General features: G+C 46.2%; 1 protein-coding gene across 6 annotated transcripts in view; it reads left to right on the top strand.

Annotated features, from left to right (window-relative positions):
• Nucleotides 1–12,616, top strand: part of TTC29 (tetratricopeptide repeat domain 29) — a 479,583-nt gene extending 466,967 nt beyond the window's left edge. For all 6 annotated transcript variants that reach the window (XM_033940245.1, XM_033940255.1, XM_033940229.1 and 3 more), the window contains one exon: nt 12,045–12,616. The gene's annotated coding sequence lies outside the window, so the exon portion shown is untranslated. The remainder of the gene's footprint in view (nt 1–12,044) is intronic.
• Nucleotides 12,617–19,311: the final 6,695 nt, after the last annotated feature.

Genomic DNA, 19,311 nt, shown 5'->3' with positions numbered 1-19,311 from the left:
ACTAATAAGAGGAGAGAGGCAAAGGCTAAGGGCAGGTTGAATGAGGCGAGGCGACTTGATGCTGATTTTCAAAAAGCAGCCAGGAAAGACAAGAACAACTTCCTGAATGCTCAGTACATGAACCTCAAAAAAGCCTATAAGAAGGGCCACACCGGGGAATTATTCACCATGGTGAAACATGTGAAAAAGCCTTTCTCAGCATGCCAGTCAGCCATCAAAGACCGTGATGGGAATGAAATTAGCAACCAGCAGGATATCAGGCAAAGATGGAAAGATTACACAGAGGAATTATACATCAACACCAGGAGTGACTACCCTGAAGAGCTTGGGATTCAAGAGGAAGCAGAAGCAGACCTATTGGAAAGTAAAGTTGATTGGGTGCTGAGGCAGCTGCCAAACAACAAAGCACCTGGCAGTGATGGAATCTCTGCAGAGCTGCTCAAACCAGTCCCAAGATCCACATTGACAGCACTATGCCAGAAGATCTGGTGGACTTGAACATGACCAAAGGACGGGAAAAGATCATTTTTTTATCCTACTTCTGAAGAAAGGCAACACCAGGGACTGTACCAACTATAGAACAATCGCCCTGATCCCCCACACCAGCAAGGTGCTTCTAAAGTTCATCCAGAGGTGCTTGGGCAACATCCTTGATTGAGAACTTCCTGATGCCCAAGCTGGATTCCATAACGGCAGAGGGACCTGTGATCACATCGCAAACCTGAGATGGATCATAGAAAAGGCAACGGAATACCAGAAGAAGTTCTACCTGTGCTTAATTAAACCAAGGCTTTTGACTGTGTTGAGCATGACAAGCTTTGGAAATCACTGAGTGAGATAGGAGTGCCAGCACACCTGATCAGGTTAGTCAGAGCACTCTACTATGACCAGTGCAAACCAAGTATGGAGATACAGAATGGTTCAAGATCAAAAAGGGTACATGACAAAGATGCATCCTCTCTCCTTTTCTTCTCAACCTCTATGCAAAAGTAATCATGAGGAAGCTAGACTTAGATGATTTGAGTATTGGAGTGAAAGTAGGCAAAAGAACCATCAGCAATCTGAGATACGCAGATGATACTACCCTGCTGGCAGAGAGTGAGAAAGACCTCAAGAAGTTGATCCTGAAGCTGAAAAAAGAAAGCGAGAAGATGGGACTTTACCTGAACATCAGGAAGACCAATATCATGACTACTGCCAACAAGAAAGTCCACATAAAGATCAACAATGAAGAAATAGAAGTGACTGACAGTTTCATTTTCCTTGGGTCCCTCATTGATCACAGTAATGATTAGACAGCAGAGATCAAGTGCGATTAGCACTGGGGCGTGCAGCCATGGTGAGCATGGACCAAATATGGAAATGCAAGGACATCTCAGTCACCATCAAATAAAGGCTGATCACTTCCATTGCCTTCTCAATCGTGACTTATGGCTGCGAGATATGGACACTCACGAAAACAGATAGAAGAAAAATTGATGCTTTCAAGCTGTGGTGCTAGAGAATACTTCTATGAATCCCATGGACAGCTAGAATTACCAACAAAGATAAACCCATAGTTGTCCCTGGAAGGCAAGATTACCAGACAGAAACTGATCTATTTTAGACATGTGATGAGGGAGAATTCACTAGAAAAGGATGCGCTACTCAGAATGTTCAGTGGTAAAAGGAAGCAGGGACTGGATACCATCAAGAATGACACGGGAATGAACATCAAGCAATTGAAAGAAGCTGTGGAAAACAGGGTAGCATGGCAAGGACTGACCTACAAATTATCCAAGAGTCGAACACGACTGAATGGAAAGTAGTAGTAAATGTACAGATTCTAAAATCTTTCAACAAATTAAAAAAAAAATGAGTACATGCTTACACAGGAAACAAAAGACCTCCATAATATCATGCCCAATTACAGCATTCACTTTATTAGACCCCAAACCAGGAAATGTCCAACAGAAAGAAGAAATAAGTAGCATCATATCCCTTCACAACCTTAACAAATAAGCACATTGGTAATAATTTTACAAAACATTTTCTAAATATAGAACATGACTCATCTGTTTCATCTTTTTCCCCCATTTCTCTTATTTTTTCCCTTCCTATAGCTAAATTTAATTCCTCCTCCCCTTTCTAGTCTTATTTACCCTTCATTTCCTATGCTTTTATCTCTAGTCCTCTCATTTCCACCTGTCTCACATTCCTTTCCTCAGCCTCTTACTCCCATTTGACTTCTTTTCCCAGTCATAGCTGCTGTGTCAGCTCCTAGCAACCTTCTCTCAGCATCTTCATCAGACCATTCTTCCCAAATCAGTTCTCTTTTCTCAGTTCAACCTCCAGCTACAGCTCCTGCCAAATCTCCCTTCTATCTGCTTGTTTGCCCCCTTCCTTTTCTCTAGCTTCCTTATGTCTTCTCCCCTAGCCCCCAATACACAATCACTCCTGTGACTGCTCAATACCTACTCTGTATTCAACATCTCCCATTTTTCTTTCCTGCTCCCTGCATGAACCACCCCTTCCCATTCAGCATCTCTTCATCTTGACTCATCCAGTCTGTTTTTCCCTTCTAGTCTATCCCCTCTGTTCAAATCTTTTATTTCTATCACAACTGCAAACAGTGGTAAAATGTACCCAATTAGTCTGTGGAGTCTCACATTCACATGTTCTGCAAGGCTTTGCCAGTCCTTTACCCATCACCTCTGACGCATACTTTATTTATTTATTTAAAACACTTGTAGCCCGCATATCAACAATGATACATACACATGTACCTTAAAATAAAAAGCCAAGCAAATACAAGATTTCAAAGTAACCAAATTTGAAAAGGCAAGTCAAAAAAAATAGGCTTTCTCGAGACTATTACGGGAACTCAAGGCAGCCATTTGGGATGAGTGATCTACACGGGGCAGGAGCATAAGAAGATCGCTTCTGCCCCGAAAGACTGCTAGACCACCAGGTAAGGTCCAGGAGGTGGGAGGGAGGTGGGAGTGACGTGGGAAGGGTGAGCATTCTGAATCGTTCTCAGACCAGAAACTTGTTCAGAGCACGGAGGTCCAGGATTGGATGCAGATCCCCCGTCTTCTTGGGTACCAGAAAGTACCGGGAATAAAATCCGGAGTTCCACTGTTCCTTGGGAACCTCCTTGACCGCCTGAAGGCAAAGAAGGGCCTGAGCTTCCTGCAGAAAGAGAGGAAGCTGAGACTGAACAGAAGGAAACTCTCTTGGAGGCAGGACCGGGGGTATGCGACTGAAGTGGAGGGAGTACCCCTCCCAGATGATAGACAGTACCCAACTGTCGGTGGTAAGACTTTCCCACTGGGTATAGAAATGATGGAGACGACCCCCGATGGGGAAGGGGGAAGGCTTCAGGAGGAAGGGAGCCTGAAGGCTCGGACTGGAATTGTCAAAAGGACGGACCGGTCTTCGCTGGGGCCAGCGGCTGAGTCTTAGGTTGACGTTGCTACTGCTGCAGTGGCCATTTCGAAGGAGGCCTAGAGAAAGCAGGAGTGGATTTTTGTGGATACCGCCGGAGAGGAATTTTATATTGGCGAGCCGGAGGGGCCTTTGGTTTAAGTTTAACCAGAGACGCAAAGGACCGCTCGTGGTCCGAGAGACGCTTCGTGGCCGCCTCGATGGAATTATCAAAGAGCTCATGACCAACACACAGGAGATTGGCAAGTCGATCCTGTAGATTCGGATCCATATCCACCATCCGGAGCCAAGTGAGGTGACGCATGGCGATCGCAAAGGCTGTAACTCTCGAGGACAATTCAAAGGCGTCATAAGAGGCCTGAAACATATGCAGGTGGAGTTGGGAGAGGGTTTCCTCAAGGAGACGAAACTCCTGACGCTGAGGCTCTGGTACGACCTCCCGGAACGAGCGGAGGGCATCTATACAGAACCGGAGGTAGGACATGAAGATGAAATTGTAGTTAAGGACACGGTTCGCCATCATTGAATTCTGATAAAGGCAGCGACCAAATTTGTCCATCGTACGGCCCTCCCTGCCCGGGGGGACGGCCGCGTAAACCTTCAAGGGGTTAGACTTCTTCAAGCTTGGTCAGCCTCTCATTGCCAGCACCCATATAACCACTGGCTCCTGTCCAGTGCTGCCCTCTTTTAACATCCCCTGAACTGCCTACATTTAGCATGGGCAGTCAGAGATTATATTCAGTGGCACTGCCTGATTTTAGTGCCATTGAATATGGGTGATTGGGTGGCTCACCACAATTTAAGTAAGCTGGAGCCTCTTCTGCCCTCTAAAATCGCTCTATTGGTCAGTATAAATAACTAATTAGCAGTGGTTGTCAACCTCCAATCCCTGTGGACACCAATCTTCCCACGTTTCCAAGGTATCCCTAATGAATATACATAAGATACATTTGGATGCAAACTGTTCAATTGTATGTATATCCTGAAAACCTGAGTGGGGAGAGCACATCGCTGCATAACATGGCCTGTCATTTGAAGACAGATAATATAAATATGTAGCATTAGTGGCTTAGATTTACATTTGTGAATTTGGCCTATTTGATTGAAGCTTTAATTGCCCTGACTGATAACCCAAAAGTCTGTCATCAAAATGCCAGCCAGGTCTAACCCTGTCGAGCCACATGCTCAAAGAGTGTGATATGGTTCAATATTAACAGTAACCATGATGTTATCAAAATCCATATTGCAATTGTATAGGAAAATCTATAGAAACCTTTAGAGTAAGCAATACTTAATCTACTTCTGTTTATGGGAAGTGACTCTATAGTTCCAGCTAATGACTTGTAGGTACTAAATCCTCAGGTCTCTCCGGTAGTTTCAGTCAAACAATTTCAGCAAAATGATGAAAAGGTTCAGATAAAATAAACTGGCAGTTGCTACTCTTTACAGGCAGCAAACTGTACTCTAGCAGCTGAGGCCCTAGGAGTCCTCTTTTTCAAACAAAGGCTTTCGCTGTGAGCTCCAAATAAAAAATATAAAGAGCAGATTAACAGCTGGTGACCGCCAGGAAAAAGAAAAGGAGGGAAACTTAGATATACAGCAACTGTTGGCTAATTAGAAGTCGTTCCCACCAACTTAATACCAGGTCATTAAGCAGAATTCACTTTTCATCTGGATCTCACTGCTGTGTTACGACATTATAAACCAATCAATACCCTCCCACTGGCTGCCCACAAATGAATCCATTGCGCTTTAAAAAATGCAGTAATGGAGTTGGGATGGTGATCTTGGCCAACATCTTTATTTAAGGATACTAATACAGCATTTGTGTGGCGGAGATAAAGTACTCAACTGATAGCTTTCTGGAACATTTGGTTAACCTATTCACAAATATTTATTGGCTGTAGAGGATGGATATTGAGAAATATTTTGATCAGATTTCTTCTTCAGCTTATTTCTACATGTTGGTAACGTCAAGAGAGCAACTTGGCATATCATGAAAAGGATAACTGTTGTATATGATAAATTAAGTAAGTTTTGTTTGCAGCTTGTGGAATGTATAATCTTTGGCCATATATGTCACTTTTCAGAAGGCGTTGGACAAGGTCCCACATGAACGTCTACATCAAAAAATTGCGAGTTATGGGATCGAGGGTGATATACTCACGTGGATTAAAAACTGGTTGGCAGATAGGAAACAAAGAGTGGGGTTTAATGGACAATACTCAACTGGAAAAGCGTCATGAGTGGAGTGCTGCAAGGTTCGGTGCTCGGAGTTGTGCTCTTCAACATATTTATAAACGACCTAGAAATTGGCATGACAAGTGAGGTGATTAAATTTGCGGACGATACAAAGTTGTTCAGAGTAGTGAAGACACAGAAGGATTGCCAAGACCTACAACGAGACATAAACACACTCAAGAAATGGGCAGCAAAATGGCAAATGAGGTTCAACGTGGATAAATACAAGGTGATGCATGTCGGTAACAGAAATCATATGCATGAATACAGGATGTCCGGTGCTACATTCGGAGAGAGCCCTCAGGAAAGAGACTTGGGAGTACTTGTAGACAAGCCAATGAAACCATCCGTGCAATGCGCCGTGGCAAAAAAGTCCAATAGAATGCTAGGAATGGAGGATCACATTCAGATCACAAGAAGGGGATCACAAACAGATCTGAGAAGGTTATCATGCCGCTGTACCAAGCCATGGTACGCCCCCACATGGAATACTGCGTCCAACACTGGTTGCCGTACATGAAAAAGGACATAGTACTACTCGAAAGGGTCCAGAGAAAAGCAAAAAAAATGGTTAAGGGACTGGAGGAGTTGCCGTACAATGAGAGGTTAGAGAAACTGGGCCTTTTCTCCCTTGAAAAGAGGAGAATGAGAAGGGACATGATCGAAACATTCAAGATATTGAAGGAAATTGACTTAGTAGAGAAAGAGAGATTGTTCACCCTCTCCGAGGTGAAGAGAATGAGAGGGCACTTGCTAAAGTTAAAAGGGGATGGATTCCATACAAATGTAAGAAAGTTCTTCTTCACCCAGAGAGTGGTAGAAATCTGGAACGCTCTCCCAGAGGCTGTTATAGGGGAAAGTACCCTTCAGGGATTCAAGAAAAATTAGATAAGTTCCTGCTGGACCAGAACATTTGCAGGTAAGGCTAGACTCAAATAGGGCACTGGTCTTTGACCTACAGGCCGCCGCGTGAGCGGACTGCTGGGCACGATGGACCGCTGGTCTGACCCAGCAGCGGCAATTCTTATGTTCATAAGTTCACATATAAACATATATTTTTATTTGGGATGGTATTTGGGTTAACATGGACAAGCCAAAAAGTTATATTGAAAGCAGCAAAATTTGTATTTCTATATCAATTTATATGCTATAAGTGAACTGCCCTATTAAAGTATAAAATGTATTTGATTTTTTGAGATACATAGAGTTTGACTTGTGGTTTTTAACAAGGAATCTACTTACATTCATTTTTCCGACTCCACAAACATCCTTTTCCCAGAAATTTTGTCAATTCTTGAATTACAATGAATGAATCCTTAGTGAATCAATGACAGATATATATTAATCTTTTGATCAAGAAGCGGTAGAAGGCTTACCTTCCCATTACTTTTCCCCCTCCTGAATAGTTCTTATTCTCTTGTACTCAAATGTTTAATCCAATTATCACCAAACTTACTTTGAAGTTTTTTTTTTATCATCTGTCAAAATCATGTAGACGGCTTATCATTATTTATTATTCAAGTGCCTTTGTACTGTGCTTTTTATCTTCAGGGGATATCTTTTAAAAATGCAGTGTATATACTCTAATACATAGTTTGAATAATTTTTTGTATTTGCAAAGAAACTATCCAGAATTTTTAATGATTGTAATGAGCAATAGATGGAAAAAACTTAAAAAAAAAAAATTGGGGAGGTTATTATTATTATTATTATTTTTTTTTTTTTACTAAGGTGCACTAACAGATTTAGGGCCCCTTTTACAAAACCACAGTAGCAATTCTAACGCAGAAAATGCAATACAGCCCATTCAATTCCTATGGGCTGCATCACATTTGCTGCACTGGGACTTGCTACAGTGACTTTGTAAAAGGGACCCTTAATGTGCGCCACCTGCCATGCTGCTCATTGTATACCTAAGGGCTACATGGCACTTAACACACATTAATTCATTAGCACGCACTAAATCAGTTCATGCACCTTAATAACAGGACCTCCTTGTTTAGATTAGAAGTTTCTTTTTTATTCACATATCTTTTCTGTTACATCCACTCAGGAGTCCATAGGTATGGTAATCAGTCCATTCCCGTGAACTGACTTGCAGAAGTGTGAATACTTACAGCTTTGAGCACCAAATGGAATTGGACCCCAGGTTTTTCTTCTGCAAGCAAACTGTGCAGAGGTGCTCTGATCTGCTCTGCTTAGTTTTGTTTTTCTTTTCAGCCTCAGTTCATTTTTTCTGAGACTTTGGTGCCCTGAGACCCCATTCTTGGGGATCTTCTGCCTGGGGCAGGATGCAGCTCTGCAGGGCAAGCCTTCGGATGGACCATGGGAGGGGCCTTAGGGATCTAGCCAATTGGGAAGGAGGCTTTAGGGATCTAGCCAATCGAGAAGGAGGCATAAGACTCCGGTTGGCGCAGGAAAAGACCTTAGGCACCTGGGCCAATCAGGCCTTAGGCCTCTCCCCGGTGCATCCCAAGATGTACCAGGAAGGGGAAGGCCCATCATTCTAAAGAGGTGGGCCTGCTGGCTTGAGGGAGTTGGCATCCCTCTGGCCGGCCTTCCTGTTAAAGGAATGGGGGGTCCAGGTGGACTTTTAGGGGTAGGGGTTTAGGGGGAGTGCTGGCAGAAGGGAGTGGGCATTCCTCCTGCCAGGGATGTTAGAGGGGTGCCAGCAGGAGGGAGTGGACATCCCTCCTGCTGAGGATTGTTTTGCAGTTTGCGGCAGGAGGAAGGGGGCATCCCTCCAGACACAGACAGTAGGGTGGGGGGTTCAGGGTTGGCTGCGGGAGGGAGTGGGCATCCCTCCTGCCAGCTGACTTGCAGTGGGTCTCAGAAGTTCCCTGCCGTGGCTGCTCAGCTGATCATGGCAGGGAAATTTCCTTGCCACGATCAGTTTAGCGGCCGCATCTAATTGAAATGTAGGCCAGCGTTTCAGTGGCCTACATTTCAGGTGCCTGTTGCGGCCCTAGGTTGATGCCTAGGGCCACTTAAGCTCACCTAAGACCACTTCCAGGCAAAACCACACCCATGCCCAACCTTGGGCAATTTTAAGCGTCCCTACATGTCTCCCTCAACAGCGACAGATGCCTACAGTTTAGGCGGCCTGCCTGGGATTGATTTTTTTTTAGAAAACGTGCGTCCTGATTGGCTGGTTAGACAGTGATAGGACACTTACCACAGCCTACAATTGGGACGTCATTTATAGAATATGGCCTTAAGGGCCTGATTCTCAAACTGCACCGTAAGTTAGGCAGTGATAGGCGCCCTACCAATGCCAACCTTCCAGCAGTAGACACAATAGGTTCAAGGGCCGACATGACCTGGAGCTCCTTCGAAAGCCCAGACTGGAACCTTTTTCTCAAACTCTTCTCAAAATACGCCAACTCCAACTGCCTGTTAGACAACTGCCCACCCACCATCATTAAATCCGCCCCCCCCCCCCAATTCAAAGCCGAACTCTTCAATTGGATCTCACTAAGCCTGTCAACTGGTCTCTTCCCGATTGAACTGGGCCACATACTCGTACCCCCCGCCTCAAAAACAACAAAGAACCCATCTCCTCCGCCGCCAACTATAGACCCATCGCCAACATACCTCTCTTCCAAAAACTCATGGAAGGCCTCATTAACCATGACCTCATGAACTACCTAGAAAAGTTCAACATCCTTCATGATTCCCAATCCGGCTTCCGCTCAAACCATAGCACAGAAACGGTCCTAGCTGCTCTAACAAATTACCTCCTCCACCTATTCTCACTGGGCAAAAGCGCCCTAGTACTTCAATTCGACCTAAGCAGGGCTTTCGATCTGGTCGACCACGATATCATGCTACGCTGCCTTGACTCCATTGGCATTTCTGGTCAAGTACTAAACTGGTTCTCAGGCTTCCTAACTAACCGTACTTATCAGGTCCACAGCAACGGAACCTTCTCCCATCAATGGCGTAATTCCTGCGGAGTCCCACAAGGCTCCCCACTATCCCCCTCCCTTTTCAACATCTACTTGGCCCCTCTGGCATGGACACTAGCCGACTTAAACCTTAAATCATTCATATATGCAGATGACATCACCATTATCATCCCCCTAACTTCATTCACTCAACAGACGGAACAACTTACCTCTTCAATCCTCAACAAGTTAGAACTATGGACCTCACAATTTAAATTAAAATTGAACACCGAAAAAACAAAATTCTTCCTGGCAAGCCCTATCCATAAAATAACAAACACTTCCCTGAAACTGAACGGCCTAGATTATCCTATCAACCCCACCATGAAAATACTTGGAGTCATCCTAGATAGATGCTTGACCTTCGAAGACCATACCAATGCCCAGGTCAAAAAATGCTTCTGCACCCTCTGGAAACTTCGCACCATCAAACGCCACTTCGACCACCTCGCCTTCCGTTTACTGGTCCAATCATTAATCTTAAGCATACTGGACTACTGTAATATCATATACCTAGGAGCCTACAAAACCACCATTAAACGCTTAAGAATAGTACAAAATGCAGCTGTCCGCCTCATTTTCGGCCTCAAAAAATATGACCACGTTAGCCCCTACTACACTAAACTCCACTGGCTGCCGGTGGAGGCAAGAATCATCTTTAAATTCGCTTGCTTCTGCTTCAAAACCTTAGCTGGCTCTTCACCAATTTACCTATCTGAGCACCTTGAAATTGCTGGCCCCTCTCATACCTGCCTGTTCTCCTTTCCCTCCCTGAAGGGCTGCCTTTACAAAAAATTCCTCGACCGATCTCTAGCATTCCAAGTGGGCAAATGGAACAAATGCCTCTCTACTCTCATCTCCAATTCCCCCCCCTATCAAATATTCAGGAAATTAATCAAAACCTACCTTTATAACAAATTCCTCTGATCTACCCTCCCTCCTCCTTCCTCCTCCTTTTACCTCGACTCACCCCCAGACTCTTTACCTCCGTATGTAACACTGCCATTTGTATCATCGCTGTATGTAACTTATAGCGAAAGTAACTACTCCGAATATACAACCTAGCTGTAAAAATAAATTCACCGTAAAGTCATCGTCTAAAATGTAAATGTAACATGACTGAAAATGTATAACCTATTATGCAAATGTAACATTAACGAAATTGTAACTTCGCTGTAAATGTACAGTCTCTTCATCTGTTAACCGCATAGATGGTAATGCGGTATACAAGAATAAAGTTGTTATTATTATTATTATTAACTTAATTGGTTTAATTGGAGATAAATGGCGCAGTAATTGCTGCATCATATAAAACCAACTATAAAGTAATTTGAAAAAAATGTAGGAGCCTGCAGGTGCCTACAAAGAATGTCATCCAAGTCCCGTTTATACAGGCACTTACCGGAACCTATGTCAAAAGCAGGCATGGTTTGTGCCAGAAGTGGACATAGGCACCGGTAGGTACCTCTGTAGATGTGATTCTCGTCACAGGTAGGCGCCATAAATGTAGGCCTGTAACGCCCTGGAATATATTTCCGGTGCCTACTTAAGACGTGGCTGCGACTCTGCAAATGGTGCCACAGTGTGATTGACACACAAATGGTCCCGCCTTTGTAGGTGGCCGCCGATAATGGTGCTGTTTGGCCCCCATGGGGGAGGAGTGGAATTCTATAAATAGTACACAAAAATGGGCCTCTGGAGGCCGTTTTCTATAACTATACGCGCAGCTTTTCAGAATGCCCCCGAAACACCCATGCTCCCATTAGAGATACACACAAGGCGCCCTGTAGCCAGATGTGGACACAGATTTTAATGGGTGCCAATCAGTGTTCCCGCTAAGCTGCGCTGGCGCACAAAATAGTACATCGCAGCGCACAAGTTTCACGTCACAGCGCACACTCGAGCGGAGGTGAGAGGAAGCGGCGGCGGTCTGCCCTGATCGCCTAAGATGCAGCAGCGGCGGCCGCCGCTGCTGCATCTTAGGCGATCAGGGCAGACCGCCGCCGCTTCCTCTCACCTCCGCTCGAGTGTGCGCTGTGACGTGAAACTTGTGCGCTGCGATGTACTATTTTGTGCGCCAGCGCAGCTTAGCGGGAACACTGGCGCCAATTAATGTCAATAATTGGTTATTAAGCACCCAGTTATTGTTGTCTTTGAGCTCATTATTCAATTAAATTGTGCATGCATCTCGGGCATACACACAAATTTGGGTACCATATAGACGAGTCTTGGGGTAATTCTTTTCTAGCCAGTCGTTCTATACAATTGCTGGCTAGCATTTGCAAGCCAATAGTTTGTATAGCAATATTTTCCATTGAGTGAGGCGGGAGTTTTCCCCAATGACTAATTTGCTTAAATGGACTTTTTTTTTTTTTTTTTTGCAGTTAGAAATATTTGTTCTCAGAGACAATTTCTTGTTTCTATTTCCAGGAACCTAAGGATGTCAGTTCATCAAGCAGCAGCATCTCCACAGAAATCTGTGACTCTATTTCCCAAATGTTTTTGATACGGACACGAGACCAGGAGAAATGTATCATCATTCCTATTCATATTTTGTACTTGTACCTGTGTGTGATACTTAAAAGCTTAGTTTTGATAAATATAAAGCCTTTTTCTGATATTTGTAAAAAAAATAAGTCATATTCTAATCTCTGTTATACATTTATTCAATAAACTATTCTTTGCCTTTGCTCCTAAAAGATAGACGAGATAGCTGTCTTCCCTTCTATTTTGTATTAGAATTTCCCTTTATAACTTGTTTATGTAAATTAGTCACAAGCTCCTTGCCTCACAAAAATTTTGTCAGAGTTTAAGTTAAGAGAAAAATTCATTATTGCTTAGGCCACATTTTTGTATCAACTTTTTACTGTTTTAATTACTCCATTTTCCTCTGCTATGTGAAGTCTGGCTTAATCCCACTTGTATTCATGTAACCTGAGCCAAAAAGAAAATGGAACTGGTACACTTTCCAGTACACTTCTCCCTCCCTATTCGCGGGGGTTAGGGGCAGAGCTGGCCCGCGAATAACTTTTGGCCGGCTCTGACCCACCCCCGGACCTTATCCCTTACCTGGTGGTCTAGTGGTGACGCAGGGCAGGAGGCGGAGGGAGGCTATCGCAGGTGACGTGGCGGGCGATTGGTGTGGGGGCGATTGGAGGTGGCGGGGGGCGATCGGAGGTGGCATGGGCGATCGGAGCATGGATCTTACCTGGTGGTCTAGTGATGAGGTGGGGCAGGAGCGATCTTCCTACACTCCTGCCCCGTGCAGAGCCGGGCTGCTGAGTTCCTGTGGTCTCATAAGACTACAACAGGAATTCCCTGTTGTAGTCTCGTGAGACCACGGGAACTCACCACACAGCTCTGCATGGGGCAGGAGTTTAGGAAGATTGCTCCTGCCCCACGTCATTGCAAGACCACCAGATAATATCCATGCTCTGATCGCCCACACCACCTCCGATCGCCTCCCTCCGCCTCTGATCGCCCCCCCCCCACCCTCCGCCACCTCTGATAGCCCCCTTCACCGCCTCTGATCGCCTCCCTCCACCTCTGATCGCTCCCTGCCGCCTCTGATCACCTCCTTCCAAATCCTGGGCCGTTTTTTCTCAGGGGGGGGGCTGGGGGAAAAAACGCGATAATCGAAACCGCGAACATAGAAATCGCGAATAGGGAGGGAGAAGTGTAACTGGAAAATACAATGAAGTCATAAGATTTAGGTTCAGCTGTCTACAACTATAATTCCAAGCCTTTCTTGCAAAGTATATTATAAGTTTAACTTTCAAATGTACAAGTAAGGATATAAAATATACCTCTGGGTGAAAGGCCCACTAGTTATTTCTACAGTTGTAAGGGTGTATAGATTTTCTTATCATAATGCATGTTCCCACATCTTAGGAGATGCATCATGTTTTCCATTCTCATATCTGGAAACTTCAAACATACTTGATTTGTTGATTCCATCAGAGTTTTGAGAACTATTTTGGTTCTCCTTCCATCTAAAGTCATTTACCTATATATATATGGTGACAGGTCAATTGCGAGCAAGACAATCGCGCGCCGACAAAGACGCGAAGACAACTCAGCGCAAAGACAATACCGCAATTGTCTTGCGCTAGCTTGTCTTCGCGCTCAGTTGTCTTCGCGCTCAGTTGACTAGCGCTCACTTGTCTTACGCTCAGTTGTCCGCACGTGATTGTCTTGCGCTAGCTTGTCTTCGCGCTCAGTTGTCTTCGCGCTCAGTTGACTAGGGCTCACTTGTCTTACTCTCAGTTGTCCGCACGCGATTGTCTTGCGCTAGCTTGTCTTCGCGCTCAGTTGTCTTCGCGCTCAGTTGACTACCGCTCACTTGTCTTACGCTCAGTTGTCCGCACGCGATTGTCTTGCGCTAGCTTGTCTTCGCGCTCAGTTGTCCTCGCGCTCAATTGACTAGGGCTCACTTGTCTTACTCTCAGTTGTCCGCACGCGATTGTCTTGCGCTAGCTTGTCTTCGCGCTCAGTTGTCTTCGCGCTCAGTTGACTAGCGCTCACTTGTCTTACGCTCAGTTGTCCGCACGCGATTGTCTTGCGCTAGCTTGTCTTCGCGCTCAGTTGTCCTCGCGCTCAATTGACTAGGGCTCACTTGTCTTACTCTCAGTTGTCCGCACGCGATTGTCTTGCGCTAGCTTGTCTTCGCGCTCAGTTGTCTTCACGCTCAGTTGACTAGCGCTCACTTGTCTTACGCTCAGTTGTCCGCACGTGATTGTCTTGCGCTAGCTTGTCTTCGCGCTCAGTTGTCCTCGCGCTCAATTGACTAGGGCTCACTTGTCTTACTCTCAGTTGTCCGCACGCGATTGTCTTGCGCTAGCTTGTCTTCGCGCTCAGTTGTCTTTGCGCTCAGTTGACTAGCGCTCACTTGTCTTACGCTCAGTTGTCCGCACGTGATTGTCTTGCGCTAGCTTGTCTTCGCGCTCAGTTGTCCTCGCGCTCAATTGACTAGGGCTCACTTGTCTTACTCTCAGTTGTCTGCACGCGATTGTCTTGCGCTAGCTTGTCTTCGCGCTCAGTTGTCTTCGCGCTCAGTTGACTACCGCTCACTTGTCTTACGCTCAGTTGTCCGCACGCGATTGTCTTGCGCTAGCTTGTCTTCGTGCTCAGTTGTCCTCGCGTTCAATTGACTAGGGCTCACTTGTCTTACTCTCAGTTGTCCGCACGCGATTGTCTTGCGCTAGCTTGTCTTCGCGCTCAGTTGTCTTCGCGCTCAGTTGACTAGCGCTCACTTGTCTTACGCTCAGTTGTCCGCATGTGATTGTCTTGCGCTAGCTTGTCTTCGCGCTCAGTTGTCCTCGCGCTCAATTGACTAGGGCTCACTTGTCTTACTCTCAGTTGTCCGCACGCGATTGTCTTGCGCTAGCTTGTCTTCGCGCTCAGTTGTCTTCGCGCTCAGTTGACTAGCGCTCACTTGTCTTACGCTCAGTTGTCCGCACGTGATTGTCTTGCGCTAGCTTGTCTTCGCGCTCAGTTGTCCTCGCGCTCAATTGACAAGGGCTCACTTGTCTTACTCTCAGTTGTCCGCACGCGATTGTCTTGCGCTAGCTTGTCTTCGCGCTCAGTTGTCTTCGCGCTCAGTTGACTAGCGCTCACTTGTCTTACGCTCAGTTGTCCGCACGTGATTGTCTTGCGCTAGCTTGTCTTCGCGCTCAGTTGTCCTCGCGCTCAATTGACTAGGGCTCACTTGTCTTACTCTCAGTTCTCCGCACGCGATTGTCTTGCGCTAGCTTGTCTTCGCGCTCAGTTGTCTTCGCGCTCAGTTGACTAGCGCTCACTTGTCTTACGCTCAGTTGTCCGCACGTGATTGTCTTGCGCTAGCTTGTCTTCGCGCTCAGTTGTCCTCGCGCTCAATTGACTAGGGCTCACTTGTCTTACTCTCAGTTGTCCGCACGCGATTGTCTTGCGCTAGCTTGTCTTCGCGCTCAGTTGTCTTCGCGCTCAGTTGACTACCGCTCACTTGTCTTACGCTCAGTTGTCCGCACGCGATTGTCTTGCGCTAGCTTGTCTTCGCGCTCAGTTGTCCTCGCGCTCAATTGACTAGGGCTCACTTGTCTTACTCTCAGTTGTCCGCACGCGATTGTCTTGCGCTAGCTTGTCTTCGCGCTCAGTTGTCTTCGCGCTCAGTTGACTACCGCTCACTTGTCTTACGCTCAGTTGTCCGCACGCGATTGTCTTGCGCTAGCTTGTCTTCGCGCTCAGTTGTCCTCGCGCTCAATTGACTAGGGCTCACTTGTCTTACTCTCAGTTGTCCGCACGCGATTGTCTTGCGCTAGCTTGTCTTCGCGCTCAGTTGTCTTCGCGCTCAGTTGACTAGCGCTCACTTGTCTTACGCTCAGTTGTCCGCACGTGATTGTCTTGCGCTAGCTTGTCTTCGCGCTCAGTTGTCCTCGCGCTCAATTGACTAGGGCTCACTTGTCTTACTCTCAGTTGTCCGCACGCGATTGTCTTGCGCTAGCTTGTCTTCGCGCTCAGTTGTCTTCGCGCTCAGTTGACTACCGCTCACTTGTCTTACGCTCAGTTGTCCGCACGCGATTGTCTTGCGCTAGCTTGTCTTCGCGCTCAGTTGTCCTCGCGCTCAATTGACTAGGGCTCACTTGTCTTACTCTCAGTTGTCCGCACGCGATTGTCTTGCGCTAGCTTGTCTTCGCACTCAGTTGTCTTCGCGCTCAGTTGTCCTCGCGCTCAATTGACTAGCGCATACTTGTCTTACGCTCAGTTGTCTTACGATCATTTGTCCGCACGCGATTGTCTTGCGCTAGCTTGTTGTCGCGCTCAGTTTTCCTCACGCTCAGTTGTCCTCGCGCTCAGTTGTCTTAACGCTCAGTTGTCCGCACGCAATTGTCTTGCGCTAGCTTGTCTTCGCGCTCAGTTGTCTTCGCGTTCAGTTGTCTTCGCGCTCAGTTGTCTTCGCGCTCAGTTGTCCTCGCGCTCAGTTGTCCTCGCGCTCAGTTGTCCTCGCGCTCAGTTGTCCTCGCGCTCAGTTGTCTTCGCGCTCACTTGTCTTACGCTCAGTTGTCCGCACGCGATTGTCTTGCGCTAGCATTTCTTCACGCTCAGTTGTCTTCGCGCTCAGTTGTCCTCGCGCTCAATTGACTAGCGCTCACTTGTCTTACGCTCAGTTGTCCGCACGCGATTGTCTTGCGCTAGCTTGTCTTCGCGCTCAGTTGTCTTCGCGCTCAGTTGTCCTCGCGCTCAATTGACTAGCGCTCACTTGTCTTACTCTCAGTTGACCGCACGCGATTGTCTTGCGCTAGCTTGTCTTCGCGCTCAGTTGTCTTCGCGCTCAGTTGTCTTTGCGCTCAGTTGTCTTCGCGCTCAGTTGTCCTCGCGCTCAATTGACTAGCGCTTACTTGTCTTACGCTCAGTTGTCTTACGATCATTTGTCCGCACGCGATTGTCTTGCGCTAGCTTGTCTTCGCGCACAGTTGTCTTCGCGCTTAGTTGTCCTCGCGCTCAGTTGACTAGCGCTCACTTGTCTTACGCTCAGTTGTCCGCACGCGATTGTCTTGCGCTAGCTTGTCGTCGCGCTCAGTTGTCCTCACGCTCAGTTGTCCTCGCGCTCAATTGACTAGTGCTCACTTGTCTTACGCTCAGTTGTCCGCACGCGATTGTCTTGCGCTAGCTTGTCTTCGCGCTCAGTTGTCCTCGCGCTCAATTGACTAGCGCTCACTTGTCTTACGCTCAGTTGTCTTACGCTCATTTGTCCGCACGCGATTGTCTTGCGCTAGCTTGTCTTCGCGCTCAGTTGTCTTCGCGCTCAGTTGTCCTCGCGCTCAATTGACTAGCGCTCATTTGTCTTACGCTCAGTTGTCCGCACACGATTGTCTTGCGCTAGCTTGTCTTCACGCTCAGTTGTCTTCGCGCTCAGTTGTCTTCGCGCTCAGTTGTCCTCGCGCTCAATTGACTAGCGCTCACTTGTCTTACGCTCAGTTGTCCGCACGCGATTGTCTTGCGCTAGCTTGTCTTCGCGCTCAGTTGTCTTCGCGCTCAGTTGTCCTCGCGCTCAATTGACTAGCGCTTACTTGTCTTACGCTCAGTTGTCTTACGATCATTTGTCCGCACGCGATTGTCTTGCGCTAGCTTGTCTTCGCGCTCAGTTGTCCTCACGCTTAATTGACTAGCGCTCACTTGTCTTACGCTCAGTTGTCCGCACGCGATTGTCTTGCGCTAGCTTGTCTTCACGCTCAGTTGTCTTCGCACTCAGTTGTCCTCGCGCTCAATTGACTAGCGCTCACTTGTCTTACGCTCAGTTGTCCGCACGCGATTGTCTTGCGCGCAATTGTCTATATATATAAGGTGTTTCTTGACAGTAATAAAGGGCAGTAGTTGATAACTAACTTTGGAAGCAAAGAGGAAAACTACAAAGTACTGACTGCTACGAACAAAACTATGGGTTCCTTTTACTAACGTGTGCTAGCGTTTTCAGCGCACACAGCGGATTAGTGCGCGCTAACCCCGCGCTACGTGACTAGAACTAACGACAGCTCAGTGCTGGCGTTAGCGTCGAGCGCGCGCAGCATTGTAGTGCACGCTATTCCGCACGTTAATTCCCTAACGCTGCTTAGAATTGTCTATGGGCAACCACGATGCAAGAGCACATTAAGGTTTCAGGTTGATCAGCTGCATTTTTAAGTACCCTGGACGGGACTGAAACAAGTCCTTTTTTTTTGAGGGTTGGACATTTCCTTCCCATTTAGTAATCACTGTTGGATGTCCTGATTTTGAACCTTCCCTAGTCCTACCCAGAATGCGTCCGCGACGCGCTCCTTTGCGAGCTGGACATATTGCAATATTGGCTGCCCCTTTTCAGCCTTTGCAAAATAGAGATTTGGATGTGTCGAACCCCCTCTTAAGGTTGTGTATAACATATTTTTTAAATTGTTACTCGTTTAGTATGAAATAAGCGATTTATCAAATTTAATAAAACTTGAAACTTGAAAACTTGATTTGGGCATTCTGAGATGTCCATATGCTTCAGAAATAATCTTCAAAGTATTTTATAAATTATACATGTAGCCATGTGCCCCACCCATGCTTCTCCAAAGGTATACCCACCTTCACTACATAAGCTCATATATGCTGGTATTCTGGTCAATTACACATAAATGTTGCCATCTTCTTTATAGAATTGTCTCTCTTCCCTTCCCCCTCCCCCAATATTATGTATACTATTATCTAATTTGTTTTATAAGCAGGAATCATTACAATAAAGCATTAGCATATTTGAGTCTGGGCTCCAAGAATTAAATGGTTTTACATGTAAGTCTTGTTGCATATTGTAACATTTGACTAATTCACCAAACAAAACTGGCAACAAAATAAATCTAGACACTTCAGAAACAACTTCATTTTGAAGCATTTACTCCCTTAATTAATGAAATTACTAAAGTGATCCAAAGAACCAGTTTCCATTCTGTGTGTAATAGTGGATAATTGCCAGAGGATGTGGTAAGAGCGGTTAATGTAGCTGGTTTTTAAAAAAAAGTGTGGACAGGTTCCTGGAGGAAAAGTTCATAGGTCTGTTGAGACAGACCTGGGAGAAGCCACTGCTTGCACTGGATCGGTGGCATGGAATGCTGCTACTATTTGGATTTTTTTGCCAGGTACTTGTGACATGGATTGGCCTCTATGATGACGAGATACTGGGCTAGATCAGGGATCTCAAAGTCCCTCC

The sequence above is a fragment of the Geotrypetes seraphini genome, chromosome 1 (assembly GCF_902459505.1).
Source record: "Geotrypetes seraphini chromosome 1, aGeoSer1.1, whole genome shotgun sequence".
NCBI classification, from domain to species: domain Eukaryota; kingdom Metazoa; phylum Chordata; class Amphibia; order Gymnophiona; family Dermophiidae; genus Geotrypetes; species Geotrypetes seraphini.
Note: the sequence above shows the minus strand (reverse complement) of the source record. Positions and strands in the feature narration are given on the sequence as shown.